This window comes from Myotis lucifugus, unplaced genomic scaffold (genome assembly GCF_000147115.1).
Source record: "Myotis lucifugus unplaced genomic scaffold, Myoluc2.0 scaffold_102, whole genome shotgun sequence".
Classification (NCBI taxonomy): domain Eukaryota; kingdom Metazoa; phylum Chordata; class Mammalia; order Chiroptera; family Vespertilionidae; genus Myotis; species Myotis lucifugus.
In genome coordinates, this window is record NW_005871150.1 from 2,534,752 (window position 1) to 2,549,835 (window position 15,084).

Consider the following 15,084-nt stretch of genomic DNA (forward strand, 5'->3'; position numbering starts at 1 on the left):
ATAAAAGAATCAGTCAGTGAGTATACATTGGGTTCATCCAACATTTATTGAGTTTGTGTGAAGTGAACTGTATTAGGTGTTTTGAAGAGATATGTAGATGAAGAAAGCATAGTCCCTGACCTAGTAAAACCAAAAGTATAAAACAAGTCAGATGCAATACATTCTGCGGATGATGTGCAAAAGCAATGTGTTTTAGGAGAATAAAGGAGTAGGAAGTCTGCATGGGTCATTTCAGGCCCATCAAAGGCACGGAGGAATGTAAGATGGGCATGTTTAGAGAACAGTGATTGGACTTCGGGTTAGAGCAGCAGTTCTCAACCGGTGGATCTCGACCCCTTTGGAGGTCGAACGACCCTTTCACAGGGGTCGCCTAAGACCATCCTGCATATCAGATATTTACATTATGATTCATAACAGTAGCAACATTACAGTTATGAAGTAGCAACGAAAATAATTTTATGGTTGGGTCACGACATGAGGAACTGTATTTAAAGGGCCAGAAGGTTGAGAACCACTGGGTTAGAGGATGGGATACTGGGACCCACAGAGGCATTGTGGCAAGACCAGAGCATTTGGAATCAAGAGACCTATAGGGGGAATTATATTGGACGTGTTGATTGAACTTTTCTAAACTTTAGGTTCCTAATCTGTAGAATGAGGATAGTAATATGTTGTCCAAGGGATTGTGGTGAGGGCAATATCATGTCAATATGACAGTCACTAACACAGAACCTAGCAACTGTCTTAGTAAATTTTTGTTGAATTGCATTCTTGCTCAAAGACCTAGTGGAAAGCGAAGCTTATTCATGGGAGACCTTCGGTAGTACTAAGGAGTTGGGATTTTATGTGTCGCACAGCCCATCTTGTGTAGAGGGGAGCAGAGAAAAGGGGTTTGAGAGGGTTCCTGGTCTCAAGCTACATGTAATTTAGTTGGCGGGAGTCCAGCCATGCCACACGCACATGCACACATACAAGATGAGGCAATCTAGTAGGTAGTAGAGTGAATGAGAGGTTGAGCTTTGGGTATAGACTACAAGTTTGGAGCCTGACATCATGATTTATTAGCTTTGTAATCTTGAATCAGCCCCTTTCTTTCAAAACGGGTTTTGTTATCTATGAGAATTAAAGGAGACAAGACATTGTGTGGCATAGAGTAGGCACTCAATAAGTGTTAGTTTTATTATTGTAATCAGATGCTAATTATATGTATTATATCATATCATATTATGTTATATTACATTTCATTATATTATAATAGTTACATGTCCTTTAGCTCATAAATGATGTAGGGTTCAAAGGAAAAAGAGCATACCCCTCACAAAGTAGAGCAAGCATGTCAAACTCGTGGCCCGTGGGCCGCATGCTTCCCACAACAAATATTTTTGCAGCCCAGCCAATATAAGGGCATCGAAGAAACATTTTAATAAAAATTTCATAACTTAAGTTTTATAATATTCTGTTATACATAATTATTAATAATTAACTACAACATTCGCTAATGACTGATTACTATAATTGTGTTCCATTCATTTCCCTTACGCTCCTTATGCGCAGGCGCACCATTTCTCTCCACTAAAATTAGCAGCGAATATTATAGCAGCCAATTGCCACATCTTTAGTCTTGTACTGACTTGTTTGGTGTGTGCAACAGGAAATATTTTGCTTTCGGAGAACAAGAAAAATAGGTTTATTTGCGTTACACTTATTAATTTGTGCAGTTATTCAGTGTCTGGTAAGTTAATGTTCAAGAAAAAAATATTAACTTTTAATAAAAGTTCTATTATTTTATGTTAACGATTACTCATTTATTTCAGCCCTTTGTATTCAGCATGTCTTTATCAACATAAGCCTATGTTTCCATGAAAATGGAAGCTTTTTTTTTTTCTGCAGCCCACATAAACTTAAACCTTGTTTATTTGGCCCATGTTAGCCTTTGAGTTTGACATGCTTGAAGTAGAGTAAGACCTTAACTGAATCTTAAACAATAGGCAAGATTTGGTAAGCTGAAAAGAAAGGGGAGGGTACTCAAGGCAGAGGCAAAAATATGCCCTAGCACAGGAGCAAGTCTACAGAATGCCTTTGTGAGATTGAAAGGACACAGGCCTGAACAGGGCAGGCAGTTCGGTGAGTAGTGGTTTGAAACAGGAATACCTAACAGGATTGCTTTATTCTCCAGTGTGCAGGCTTTACAATAGTCTTATTTGCTTTTGTTGTTGGAGTTGCTCTGAGTTTGTTGTAAGTTTTGGTCTCTTGAAACTGCTCTGACAGGTTCAACATCATCTCCCACTTTGCATAGTAAAATATGCAGCATGGATTACATAGAAATGAACAGTTGATAACAACATGGAACTGTTAAACATTAGGCAGAAGAAATAAACTTGAGAAATAGGAACATTGCGCAAATGTTCCCATTTCTCAAGTTTATTTATTTTGCCTGACGATATCTAAGCAATTATTTACAGATATTTGGTGGTTTTTAATAGTATTAAGAAATGTTTTCTACATCTATTTTGATGTCCTTTTTTGGATAAATGCTGAAAGAAAATACATGGACAACACAGGTAAAAGTACAAATAAATACTAATAGAACTTATTTTGAAATAGTCAAAGTATTCTAGTGGTAATTGCAATAGGTATTCATTTATCCCTCTAACATTTCTTTGTACATTTATCCAACATGAGGAAAATGTGATTGTAGTTGCTAGTTCTATTCTTGACCCAGAATAGAATTCTAGTCTCAGAAACCCAGTTCCTCTAGGTCTAAATATTATTTTGAATCCTAGTTGGACATATTAAGGATTTGGAATAAAGAATTGATTATTGAGCCCTTAATTCATGCTTTCACCAATGTTGTCTAATTTCATTCCCATAATAATTCTATGAAGTAGGTGTCATTATTCCCAATTTAGAGATCAGGAAATTAAAACTCCACAGTAATCTTCCCATGATCACCAACCAGGAAGCAGTTAGAACTGGGATTTAAATTTAAGCCTTTGGATCTGGTGGTTGGAGTTTTCCAGGTACCATGCTGCTCCCAGGAAGCAGAGGGGGAAGCTGTGAAGGACAAGGGAGGAGAGGTCCAGAGCAAGCTGGTCAGGAGCTGGGACCCCTTTCCTCTGCTTCTCCTGGTGCTCTCTGCACCTGCCTCCCCCTGGGGTGCCCTGGAGGCTGCGTTCCCTGGCTGTCTTGCCCAGCAGCTGTCCCCTGTGGGCGCTCAGAGATTAGAGAACATGAGGTGTGGTGTTGCTTTTCTCACAGCTTCCAGGTTACAGTGTGTTGGTGGCATTTCTCCAGGCAGCAACCCTGGTTGCTCCAGGCCCAAGTGTGGGCATGTGTCGCCGCTGTGATAAGCCTTGGGGAATTAAGCTGTTCCTTGTTAATTTTGCTCCCTACCTCTGTATAAACTCTAGTTTCTTCATGGAATGTTCCTCCCATTAGCCAGTCTGAATGTGCTGTTGCTTCCTATGGATTCCAGCAGGCAGTCATGGTGGCAGTGGCTATGGATGCTTTTTAATTTTTATTGTTTTTACTTTCCTCAGAACCATCGCTTCTCCAACAATTTTTATAGTGATTTGAATGGTGTGATGACAATTCAAGCAAAACCACTTCAGCAGAGACCGACCCATTTTGCAGACAGGACGCAGTACGTATGAGAAATAACCACCCAGCCTCCTCCCTGTGCTGCGCACACGTGAACACCCGGACTGTGGAGGGCGTGAGAGAATGAGAATCACACTCAGGGCAGGTCACGGCCAGTGTTTGAGGATAAAAACACGCTATTAAATATCGACCACAGAAGGATTACTGTTAGATTGGGGCAGATAAAAAAAAGGGGCCCAGACAGCATGGTTCAGTGATTGAGCGTTGACCTATGAACCAAGAGGTGATGGTTCGATTCCTGGTCAAGGCACATTGCCCGGGATGTGGGCTCGATTCCCAGTAGGGAACGTGCAGGAGGCAGTTGATCAATGATTCTCTCTCATCATTGATGTTTCTCTCTCTCTTTCTCCATCCCCTTCTCTCTGAAATCAATAAAAATATATTTAAAAAAAGAAAAAGGGAATGCAGCAGTGAATTCTTAATCTTATGGGCTATAATGTTTGATCATAAGCAATAAGAAACTTCGATCTTTTCTCTCTATTGATGATTCTTCATTGAAATTGAAACGGATTTGGAAATAATAATCTGTTTATCCTTTCAACAAATAGGAGTATCGCCTAGGAGCCAGGCACTGTTCTTGAAGGTGTCTGGTCATGGGCAAATGTTCTCTATTCTCACAGAGTTTGCATCCCAGTAATTAACTTGATTTCCCTTCCCCAGGAATGAACAAGAGGACAAATCACTGAGTGTGGGGGCTAGTAGCCTTTCTGCGGCCCGCCACCGTCTGGGACGAATCTCAGACTCCTGCTGACTACAGACTCCTGCAAAGAAAACACCGGTACACATGAGGCTGCCTTCTCTCACTTCGGACTCACAGAGAATGAAAACCCCCAATGTGGACAGTGAGGAGGTGCTTAGGGGAACAAGACTGTAAGTCCTGCTTCTCTCATGGTAAACAAAAGTCACAGAGGACAGAGGCCCTTGTCACTTAGGTCTCATGGATTAATCTAGACAAAGCATTCTCTGTTAAACTTATGTGGACACTTTTCTAAGTTGTTTATGCATTTGAATATTGACATGAATTGAATATTTAACATTTGCATATTTGGCATGAATTTTGTTTCAGCAGTATTTACAGCAGTTCTTAGCTGCATTTATAACTTATTGGCACCCCCATTGTGTTGTCTCGCTTTGGGGGCACTACCTGGACCGTCATGCCACAGGCTTTCTGCAGCAAGGGAGGGAGTTATTAAAGGTCCCCCTGCACCTGGCCAGTGTGACTCAGTGGTTGCGCATCGACCCATATACCAAGAGGTCGCAGGTTTGATTCCCAGTCAGGGCACATGCTCTTATTTCAGGCTGATCCCCAGCGGGGAGGCCTGCAGGAGGCAGCAGATCGTTGTTGATGCATCGATGTTTTGCTCTCTCCCTCCCTTCCTCTATCTCTACAAATCAATAAAAACATATTTAAAAAGAATAAAAAATAAAGGTCCCCCTGCGGGAGGTGGATGGTGGAAGCACTGGCCAGTGCTTAGCCAGTAATTGGACTCTTTCAAGATGGGTTCATAGCGCCACTTCTAGCTTTTTCACAGGTCAGTGTGTGTTGCGCAGTTTGGAGCTGAAATTCCCAGTTCTAGGTGGTTCTGTCCTGTTAATTCTTTCAGGATCCTTCTCCCTCCTGCTTTCTCACTGTGGCTGCCTGGGACCCATTCCTCACCCACACCCGAACCAAGAGCACGTGACTGGTTCACTCCTCTTCCTCCCAGCCTGCCTGGGCTCCACCATCAAAACCTTTCCTATTTCCTATTAAAGTGAGTTTGGACACTTCCAACTGTACATTCCCTTTTACTTCAGGGCCCTCCCTTTCTGTAGACATGTGTTTTCCATATTGCCATGCTCAAGGCCCTTTTATCCTCTATTTCCAACTATTCCAAACCTATGGAATCTTAATATTCCAAAAATATACTGTGCAACTTATGTACCTTTTTTATATCTGTGATTTACACATTAAAAGAGTAAGATTATTTTGTCCTGTAAAAAACCAATGTTTATCTTTTTTTCTTATACTAACATGATCTTACCATGGTAGAATGTAGTACTTTTTACATACTTTTCTTTTTTATATATATACTAGAGGCCCGGTGCACAAAAATTTGTGCACTCGGGGGGGAGAGAGGGTCCCTCAGCCTGGCCTGTGCCCTCTCGCAGTTTGGGACCCCTCGGGAGATAATGACCTGCTGGCTTAGGCCTGCTTCTGGTGGCAGAGGGCAGGCCCAATCCCTAGGTGCAGCCCCTGGTCGGGCTCAGAGCAGGGCCGATTGGGGAGTTGGGGCGCCGCCCCTGTCATGCACAGAGCAGGGCGGATCGGGAGGTTGCGATGCCACCCCTGTCACACTCAGGGCAGGGCCGATGGGGAGGTTATGGCTCTACCTCGTCACACACAGAGCAGGGCCCATGAGGGGGCGGGGGGTGTTGGGGCGCCACACCCTGTCACACACAGAGCCGCAGGGTGATCAGGGGGTTGGGGAGCTCCCCTCTATCAGGCACAGAGCAGGGCTGATCAGGGGGTTGGGGCGCCTTCCCCTGTCATGAACAGAGCAGGGCGGATAGGGAGGTTGTGGCCCCGCCCCCTGTCACACACAGAGCGGCAGGGCGATCAGGGGGTTTGGTCGCTGCCCCCTGTCAGGCTGATCCCGGTGCCGGGAGGCCTTGCAGCTTCGCTGATCCCGGTGCTGGGAGGCCTCGCTGCTCAGCTGATTCCAGTGCTGGGAGGCATATTACCCTTTTACTATATAGGATAGAGGCCTGGTGCACGGGTGGGGACTGGCTGGTTTGCCCTGAAGGGTGTCCTGGATCAGGCACAGAGCAGGGCTGATCAGGGGGTTGGGGTGCCTTCCCCTGTCACAAACAGAGCAGGGTGGATAGGGAGGTTGTGGCCCCGCCCCATGTCACATACAGAGCCGCACTGGGGTGCCTGGCCAGCCTGGATGAGAGGATGATGGCTGTTTGCAGCTGGTCACACCCCCTTCAGGGTGGTTGTCCCCACTGGGGTGCCTGGTCAGTCTGGGTGAGGGGCTGAGGGCCGTTTTCAGGCTGGCGGGTGACTGAAGCTCCCAACCTGTCCTTTTTTCCTTTTTTTAAAATTCTGGGCCAGCTTTAGCTCTGAGGCTTGGCTCCAGCGCTGAGGCCTCGGCTGCTGAAAGCAGGTATCTGGTTTGTTTGGGTTCTATAATTGTAACACTGTTGCGGTCCTGCTCACTCCAGCTCTGAGATCCCGGCTGCTGAAAGCAGGGATCTGCATTTGTTCTATAATTGAAACAATGTTGCGGTCCTGCTGGCTGAAGCCCGGCTGGCTGAAAGCAGGTTTCTGGGGTTTTTTTTAGCTTCTATATTTGTAACATTGTTTCTTAAACTGCAAGCTCAGAGGCCGGCAAGGCAGGCGGGGAACGTTGGCTTCCTCTGTCACTGAAGCAAGCAAGCCTCCTGTTCGCTTCAATCTGCCTGGCTGCCGGCCGCCATCTTGGTTGGCAGTTAATTTGCATATCGCCCTGATTAGCCAATGGGAAGGGTAGCGGAGGTACGGCTAATTACCATGTTTCTCTATTATTAGATAGGATATTTTTATTGATTATTACTTAACATTATTCATATTTTCCATATTATTAGATATTTTCAAAATCATAATTTTAATGACTAGAATATAATCATGTGGGTATGTGTAATTTATGATTTCTTTATTATTGAGGTTTTTTTGTCTATATGTTCATTATTGTAATGTGCAGTAAGTGTCATTTTATGTAAATCTAAATAAGGATGTCTTCAAATTTCTTCCTGGTGATGTAGTCCTAGAGCTAAAGACACCAGGTCAAAAGTTGTGGATATTTTTAAGGTCCTTGAACATTTTTTCAAAGTTTGTCCCAGAATGGTTCTACCAATTGATAGGCTCACTGATAATACAGGAGACTAACTTTTTCATTCAGCTGCAAAACTTTGGGTAGTATGTGTATTTTAAAACTTGATAGGTCAAAAATGGTCCTATTTTAATTTTCACAACTTTATTATTCATGAATAAATGAATTGTAATCTGTTTCTAGAAGAGCCATCTGTAGTCTTGTGCATGAGCCAGGCAATTTATTTTTCATTTTAATATCTGATATGGAAAGCCTCCTATCATCATTACTCTTTTGTTTTTTATGAATATTTACTCTCCTATACTGACAAATAACTATACAATATTGTCAAATTTTTTAAAAAGCTTCACATTGGACTTCATAGCATTAAATTTGTTGAAAATGTAGGAATAACTGACATTGTTATGATATTTAGTTTGCCCATTAGAAAACATATTTGCCTCCCCATTCTTATGATGATTCATAAAGTTTTGTGGTTTTCTAAATCTAGCCCCTGCACATTTATAATTAACTTTGTTCTTCTTTTAAAAAATATATTTTTATTGATTTCAGAGAGGAAGGGAAAGGGAGAGAGAGATAGAAACATCAATGATGAGAGATAATCATTGATAGGCTGCCTCCTGCACACCCCCAACTGGGGATCCAGCCCGCAACCTGGGCATATGCTCTGACTGGGAATCAAACCGTGACCTCCTGGTTCATAGGTAGACGCTCAACCACCGAGCCCTGCCAGGTGGGCTTAATTTTGTTCTTTTACTGATCACTCTATTCCCTGAATTTCTACAGTGCTTCTATTCAGAACCATGTGCCATAACATGTTGTTATATAAATTGCATTGCATTGTACTCTAATTATTTATGTGTTTTCAATAACTTGTAAATTCCGTAAGGGTCAGAAATAGATGTTCCATTACCTCTCTGTTCTGCCCTATGGCAGAATAGCTGGTCACTCAGTGAATACATGCTGATGGCGATTGCTCAGGAGAAGGTGACAGAGCTAGCTGGTGCCAGGCCCCTCCCCACATTTGTCTTTCTGAACTCAGCTCATTTCTCTTGGAAGGCAGACTGTAATGAAGAGTCACATCAGGAGCTGTGTAAGGTCTGTCCTCTGTCCTGACTCCCAGATGCTCAGTTACGTGTTGTTGTGTTCACAGGCAAACTGGCATGGACCACATGTCCTCCCCACCAGTCCACACCGCACGGAGCAGGTTACCCCCCATAGGCCCCGAGCCTGCTGAGCAGAAGGTGGCAGTTCCTGGATCTCGGCCTGTCTCTGTAAGACACATTCCATTATATTAAAGTGCACGTTCAAACAAACAAACAACATAGAATCCTGGTACTTTGCATAAAATGTCTCCATAATCTGCTTCCTGAAAATAAGTGGCTTGTGAGAATTTACAGGGGCTGGCAGGGTTTGTTCACTATTTTGTGAAATAAAAACATGGCTTAAGCTAAATGAGGGAGATTAGGTGTCCGGGACATATCTGATGGTCAGGATGATGTGCAGAAAATAGCATGAAGGTGAGGTCAGGAGACAGACAGACTGTGTTGAAGTCCTGCCACCCAGACTCTGTGTGATTTGGTATAAATGAATCTCTCTGAGCCTCAATTTTGTCATTTTTAAAAGGGCAATAATAATTGCTAACTCAAAAAATTGTTACTAGTATACAGATTCAATGAATGTAAAGATGTTAAATAACGACTGGCATGAATGAGGAGTGCCTGTCATTTTTATCAGCTCTCATTTTTCCCGCTAACTTTACTATGTTTACTGCAGTGTAGAAGCAATCCCTTCTTCAGCCAAGCTCAACTCAGCCCTGCAAATGGAAAAGGTCTGGGGAAGCTGTGCTGCTGATAATAGGCACAAACATTTTATAATGACCACACGCTTTGCTATGACACAAGTAGCGTGTGTCTATTTTATAGAACACAGAAGCACCCAGGTTGTGGCAACATAAAGCTTAGGGAGAGAACAAACGCTGAGGCAATGTTTTCTCTTGCATTCCCTGTGCCTCCCTGAGCATAGCCATGGACCCATTCCCAGGAGGTCAGAACGGCAAAGCTTTAATATTTAATCTTAGAATATTGAGGCTGGGTGTGAAATCACAAAAGAAGGCAAATATCACCTTAAAAAAAGTCAGATGCTTCACAACTGCAGAACTACATTTGTATTATAGTTTAATACTAAGAATTGCATGTAGTAAAGGTTTTTACCCCATATTTACCAATTAGGACGTTACTATTTTATTAGGTTAAATAACACAATTCCATAATTAATAAATTTTCATTATTATGCTTACTAGATCTTATGTTTACCAACATATAAATAAGTTTTCAAGTAAGTGAATAAATGAATGACTAAAGGAGTGAAGCATATAGATTATTTTTTGTTTTTTTTAAGGTTTGAATTTTATTTAAACAATAACATATTATCTGTCATTTAGTACAGAGGAAGGCATGCACAAAACCATGTTTTAAGTGCAATACCCGATAGTGTAGAAAGATCACCTCTTCGAGAAAGATCTCTGACTGTGGAACAGTTTTCAAGGCCCAGCACAACCCATACGTTCTGGGTAGGTTCTCTGTTAACTATACTTTGCTTTTATTTTTGTTTTAATTAAAATGTTTGGGTGACATTGGGTAATAGGATCATACAGGTTTCGAGTGTCCATTTCCATATGCATGATCTGTATACTGCATTGTGTTAACTATACTTCGGTTTTTAAAAATATCCACCCCATGCCCTGGCCGGAGTGGCTCCGTTGATTGAGTCTTGTCCCATGTACCAAAAGGTAACTAGTTCAATTCCAGGTCAGGACACATGCCTGGGCTCAATCCCCAGTAAGGGATGTGCAGGAGGCAGCTGATCAATGTTTCTCTCCCTCTCCCTTCCTGTCAATCTAAAAACAATAAAAACATATTTAAAAAATATCCAACCCAAGTGCCCATCAATAGACAAGTGGATAAAGAATTTGTGCCACATACACATACATACATACAATGGAATATTCGTCATAAAAAAAAGAATGAAATTTTACCATTTGTCACAGCATGGAAATAAGTCAGTCAGAGATAGACAAATACCATATAATTTCACTTACATGTGGAATCTAAAGAACAAAATAAATAAGCAAAATAGAAACAGGCCCATAGGTACAGAGAACAGATTGATGGTTGCTAGAGTGGAGGGGGGATTGAGAAGTACAGATTGGTAATTACAGAATAGTCATGGGGTTGTAAGTACAGCATAGGGAATCTAGTCAATAATATTGTAACATCTATTTATGGTGCCAGGTGGGGACTGGAATTATCAGGGAAACACTTTGTAGAGTATGTGATTATCTAACCACTATGCTGTACACCTGAAATCTATACAAAATGATATTAAATGTAAAAAATATATACTTTTGACTAAATGTCAAACAAGGAAAAAAGTATCTGAAACAGTAAAACTCATCCTTCTAACTCATCCTTCTAACTCATCCTTCTAACTCATCCTTCTAACTCATCCTAAAACTCATCCTTTATTTTTCTTCTAACAGTCAGACACCCCTCGAAAAGGTTCATTGACTCTAATGGAGTTTGCTGGTCACACCTGGGCAGGTCAAGGTTTGCTGACAGATCAGTGTTCCCCATGGATAAATAAAATGATGTAATGTGTGAAATTGTAAGTTTTGGAAAAGAAGATTGCTCCCTGGATGGGACTGTTGCGGACCCCGTCAGAGGAAATACCAAGGTTTGTGGTCTACAACCAGACCTCAGAAACCTCTATAAAGAGCAAAACTGCAAAGGCAAGCTGTAGTTGTAAAGAGGAAAATGCCCAAATGCTTTTTAATCACCTTAAGATCTCACCCTCAAAAAAAAAAGGGAAAAGGCTGCCTTGTGAGTCCTATGGGAAATTAGTGTCTCCTTCAGCTGTGGAGGTTCATGCTTTTCTCCTAAATAAAACCCTAATCTTAGATTCTCTTTGAAGATCTAATGATAACAATGCTTAATAAAATTGATACATACATTCTAATTATTTATGTAGAGTTTTACAGATAAGTGTGCTCTTCGAAGAATAAAGTTTCTCATCAGAATTCAAGCCAATGATGTTTTAATTTTCAAACTATGACCAACATTTTATTTCCAAAGGCAAAAGATTGATCAAAATGAACTTTTATTGTTGCAAAATACTTTTTCATCTCTAACTGCCTGTGATCACAAACACACCATTGCTACTGCTTATATGTATGACAGGATAATATTGAATTTGTGAAATCATTCAAGCACAGTCAAGGGTAGAGAAAAATAGAGCACATGTTCAAATCATCATAGGCAAGATGACATTTGGAAAAGAACGTTACTGGAGTCTAAATATGTGGAGACCGGCTCCTCAGGGAACCAAGTAGTGCTTGTCCTGTGTCACACACGTGCTTCCGTTATGACCAACATTTTTATTCAGGGAGGCCACATGGCATTGTCTTGAGGTGTGCCACCCTGGAATCAAGGTTTCTTTTTCTTTTTTTAAGACCTTTTTATTGATTTCAGAGAGAAAGGGAGAAGGAGAGAGAGAGAAACATTGATGATGAGAGAGAGATTCACTGATCATGCCCCACAATGGGGATTGAGCCCACAACCTGGGAATATGTCCTGACCAGTAATCAAACCATGACTTCCTGGTTCATAGGCCGATGCTCAATCACTGAGCCACGCCAGCTGGGCTCAAATGCTTGGTTTCCATTCTGGCTCTGCCCCCTACCAGCCAAGCAATCTTTGGGTTGTCTCAATGTCTCTCTGGGCCTCAGTTTCTTCTTTTATAACAAGCTGGCTGATAAAATAATTATTGGAAAAATGTGTGGAAAGGACCTAGGTAGATGCCGGAAAGACATTGTTTGCTGTAAATGTTCATAATACAAATTATGACCACTTGTATTACAGATCATCTAACATGTAAAGAATAATTGCTATTTTCAGGGAAACACTTCATATATTATAATTTTAAAATAAATTTAGCAAAACTTAAGCATTGGAACAACACAGGTTTGTCAGTGCTTGCCTCACCCTTCTATAGTTCTGTAGCAGAGTGATGTCAAAGATCCTTTAGCCCTTTGAGATTTTTCTCCAATGCTTAATAGCTCCAGGCTGCTGTACCTTTCCATTGCTTTTTTTTTCTTATACATCCCCTAGCGCTGTTCGCTATCATGGTCAGTGAATATAGTTCTTTCTCTAAGAGACAGCCATGCTCCATTATCAAGTATTGCTTTTAACAGAATCATAGATGGTCAAGCAGAATTAGACACCCAAGTTTATTTATTAATAAATTACAATGTACTAACTGCTCACTCTGTGGCAGGTTCTGCTCTAAAGGCAGAGATTCAAACATCAAGGACATTTTGGTCTGAGCCTGAAGGGACATTCAGGCTGGTGGGGAGATGGAAAGGGCTGTGGGAGTGGCGAGCAGGGCCCCCTGGCTGGATATGCAGGTGGGCAAAGGGGCAGAGAACCTTCCTGGAGGAGGCATGAGCCACCGAATTGGGAGGAACACCCTGTGGTATGTGAGAGAGAAAGGAGTGAAGGCTGATACCTATGATCCTGTGGGTGATGCTGAAAGAGGGAACTCGAGGAGTTTTGATGAATTGTTTTGGAGACGTTGACTACAGCGTGCTGAGTGGAGATGTCAGCTAGTTTGTTGGACACGCAGGAGTGAGGTGAGGAGATGGAACTGGGCTCTGAATTTGCTTTAACTCCGCGCTCTTGTTGTTCCACCAAATACTAGTCAGTGTAGGCTCTTCTCAGAAACGTGTGACAACAATTATTACTGATGGTCAGAGTCCCTTTTCATTTCTGTGGAAGGGAATGAGGGTGCATCAAGGAAGATGTTTCTCTATTTCTAAGGTTTTATTTTCTTTTTTCTCTGACAATCAAGCATGTGGTCTCTTTCTTACCTTTGCTTCCAAGTCAGAAAGTATCTGGAGCTATTAACTTACCAACATATTGTTTTTGTGGCTGAAAAAAAAAGAGGGGAGGAGCTGATGGTGTGCCCAACAGCGGGAAGGCAGGTGACTTTGCTTCTACCCCCATGGGGCTGGCAGACCTCCCTACTCAACTGCCTGGGCCTTGGGACCCACCTCTGGGGAGAAGGTCCCTGCACCCCACCTGCCTGGAAGGACACATGGCCAGCACCGAGGCTTGGTGGGGACGAACCCCTTTCCTTCTTCTCAACCCCAGATGGCAGTTTTTGCACGTGACTGTTTCCTGGTGTGTGTGAAAGTGACATTAAATACCTTTTTTCTTTTCTTTTTTTCTTTTCGTTTTTATATATTTTTATTGATTTCAGAGAGGAAGGGAGAGGGAGAGAGAGAGATAGAAACATCAATGATGGAAGAGAATCATTGCTTGGGTGTGGAGAGAGCAGAGCGCCTTAAGAATGGCTTCTCTGTGTACAACACATCCAACAGCAACTTGGGCTTACTCCTCATGGGTGGCAGAATACTATGGCCTTCCTGTGACATTACGCCCTATACAAAAAAAAAAAGAGAGAGAGAATCATTGGTTGGCTGCCTCCTGCACACCCCCTTCTGGATTCGAGCCCCCAACCCAGGCATATGCCTTTGACTAGAATCAAACCAGTGATCCTTCAGTCTGCAGGCCGACGCTCTATCCACTGAGTCACACCAGCTAGGGCACCTTTTTTCTTTTTTAAAAATACAGTCTGCATGGGCTATAAAAAAACATCCCTTTTCAGACCTGGATTTTTTAACATTTTAATGAGAATTACTTTTGGTTGCTGTTTCAGGTTTGCAGTATCCACCCAAGTCTTTTCAGAGGACAACTCCGACTTTAAGAAAGAGATTCCAAGTGGCATCTTGATGTTGCTTCTCCAGAATTGCAGCCTTTGCTGGGCCACCCAGAGCCTCTGCGACCACTTGTCACTTGAAAAACAGAAGAACATGTATTATAGTATGTGTCTGTTGGCACAGCATTCTGCGATATTGGACTGTCTGAGAGAAATGCAGACAAATAAACAACTTAATTGTGAACTTTGCATTGTAAACACAATGCAAGTCAAGCTTATCAGTCTTTGTCATTGGAAGCATTCCAATATGGATCCTTTAGGCTTTGCTCAGAGGAATCTGTGTTTATAATCCATCCTTTTATCAACTATACACACACACAAAATTAGTGTACGTACTCATACACTACTTAATATATATAATAATGAACCATATTGTAACTTTGTGTCTTGACATATTTTTTGTGTCTCATTCCATGATTAATTCCATCAAAATCCTAATCACGAATAGATATTATTTCCTTCTTGGGATAATAGCAGACTCATCTTTGGTACTATGTGCCAGTCGAAGATTGGGGCTGTTCTGGTCAGTGTGCTGACTTTTTCATACCCTTTTAAAAAGTAGTTTAGTCATGAACCTCTTTGAGGAACGTGAGTGGTGAAGTCTCCCAAGGCCATTTTGCTTTACTAGTGTTCATGTTCAAGTTCAGGTGGTCTTTTCAGAAGTATCCCCAGTTTAATGATTTTTTTTAAAAATGATTTATTTTAATTATGAACATAAACATAATTAAAATATATT

General features: G+C 41.8%; 1 non-coding gene and 1 pseudogene across 1 annotated transcript; both read left to right on the forward strand.

The window, feature by feature from the left end:
• Positions 1 to 2,957: 2,957 nt before the first annotated feature.
• Positions 2,958 to 14,532, forward strand: LOC102441433 (annotated as a pseudogene).
• LOC111826798 lies at positions 13,890 to 14,018 on the forward strand. The gene has a single exon (XR_002830196.1). It is a non-coding gene; the product is annotated as a small nucleolar RNA SNORA11 (small nucleolar RNA).
• Positions 14,533 to 15,084: the final 552 nt, after the last annotated feature.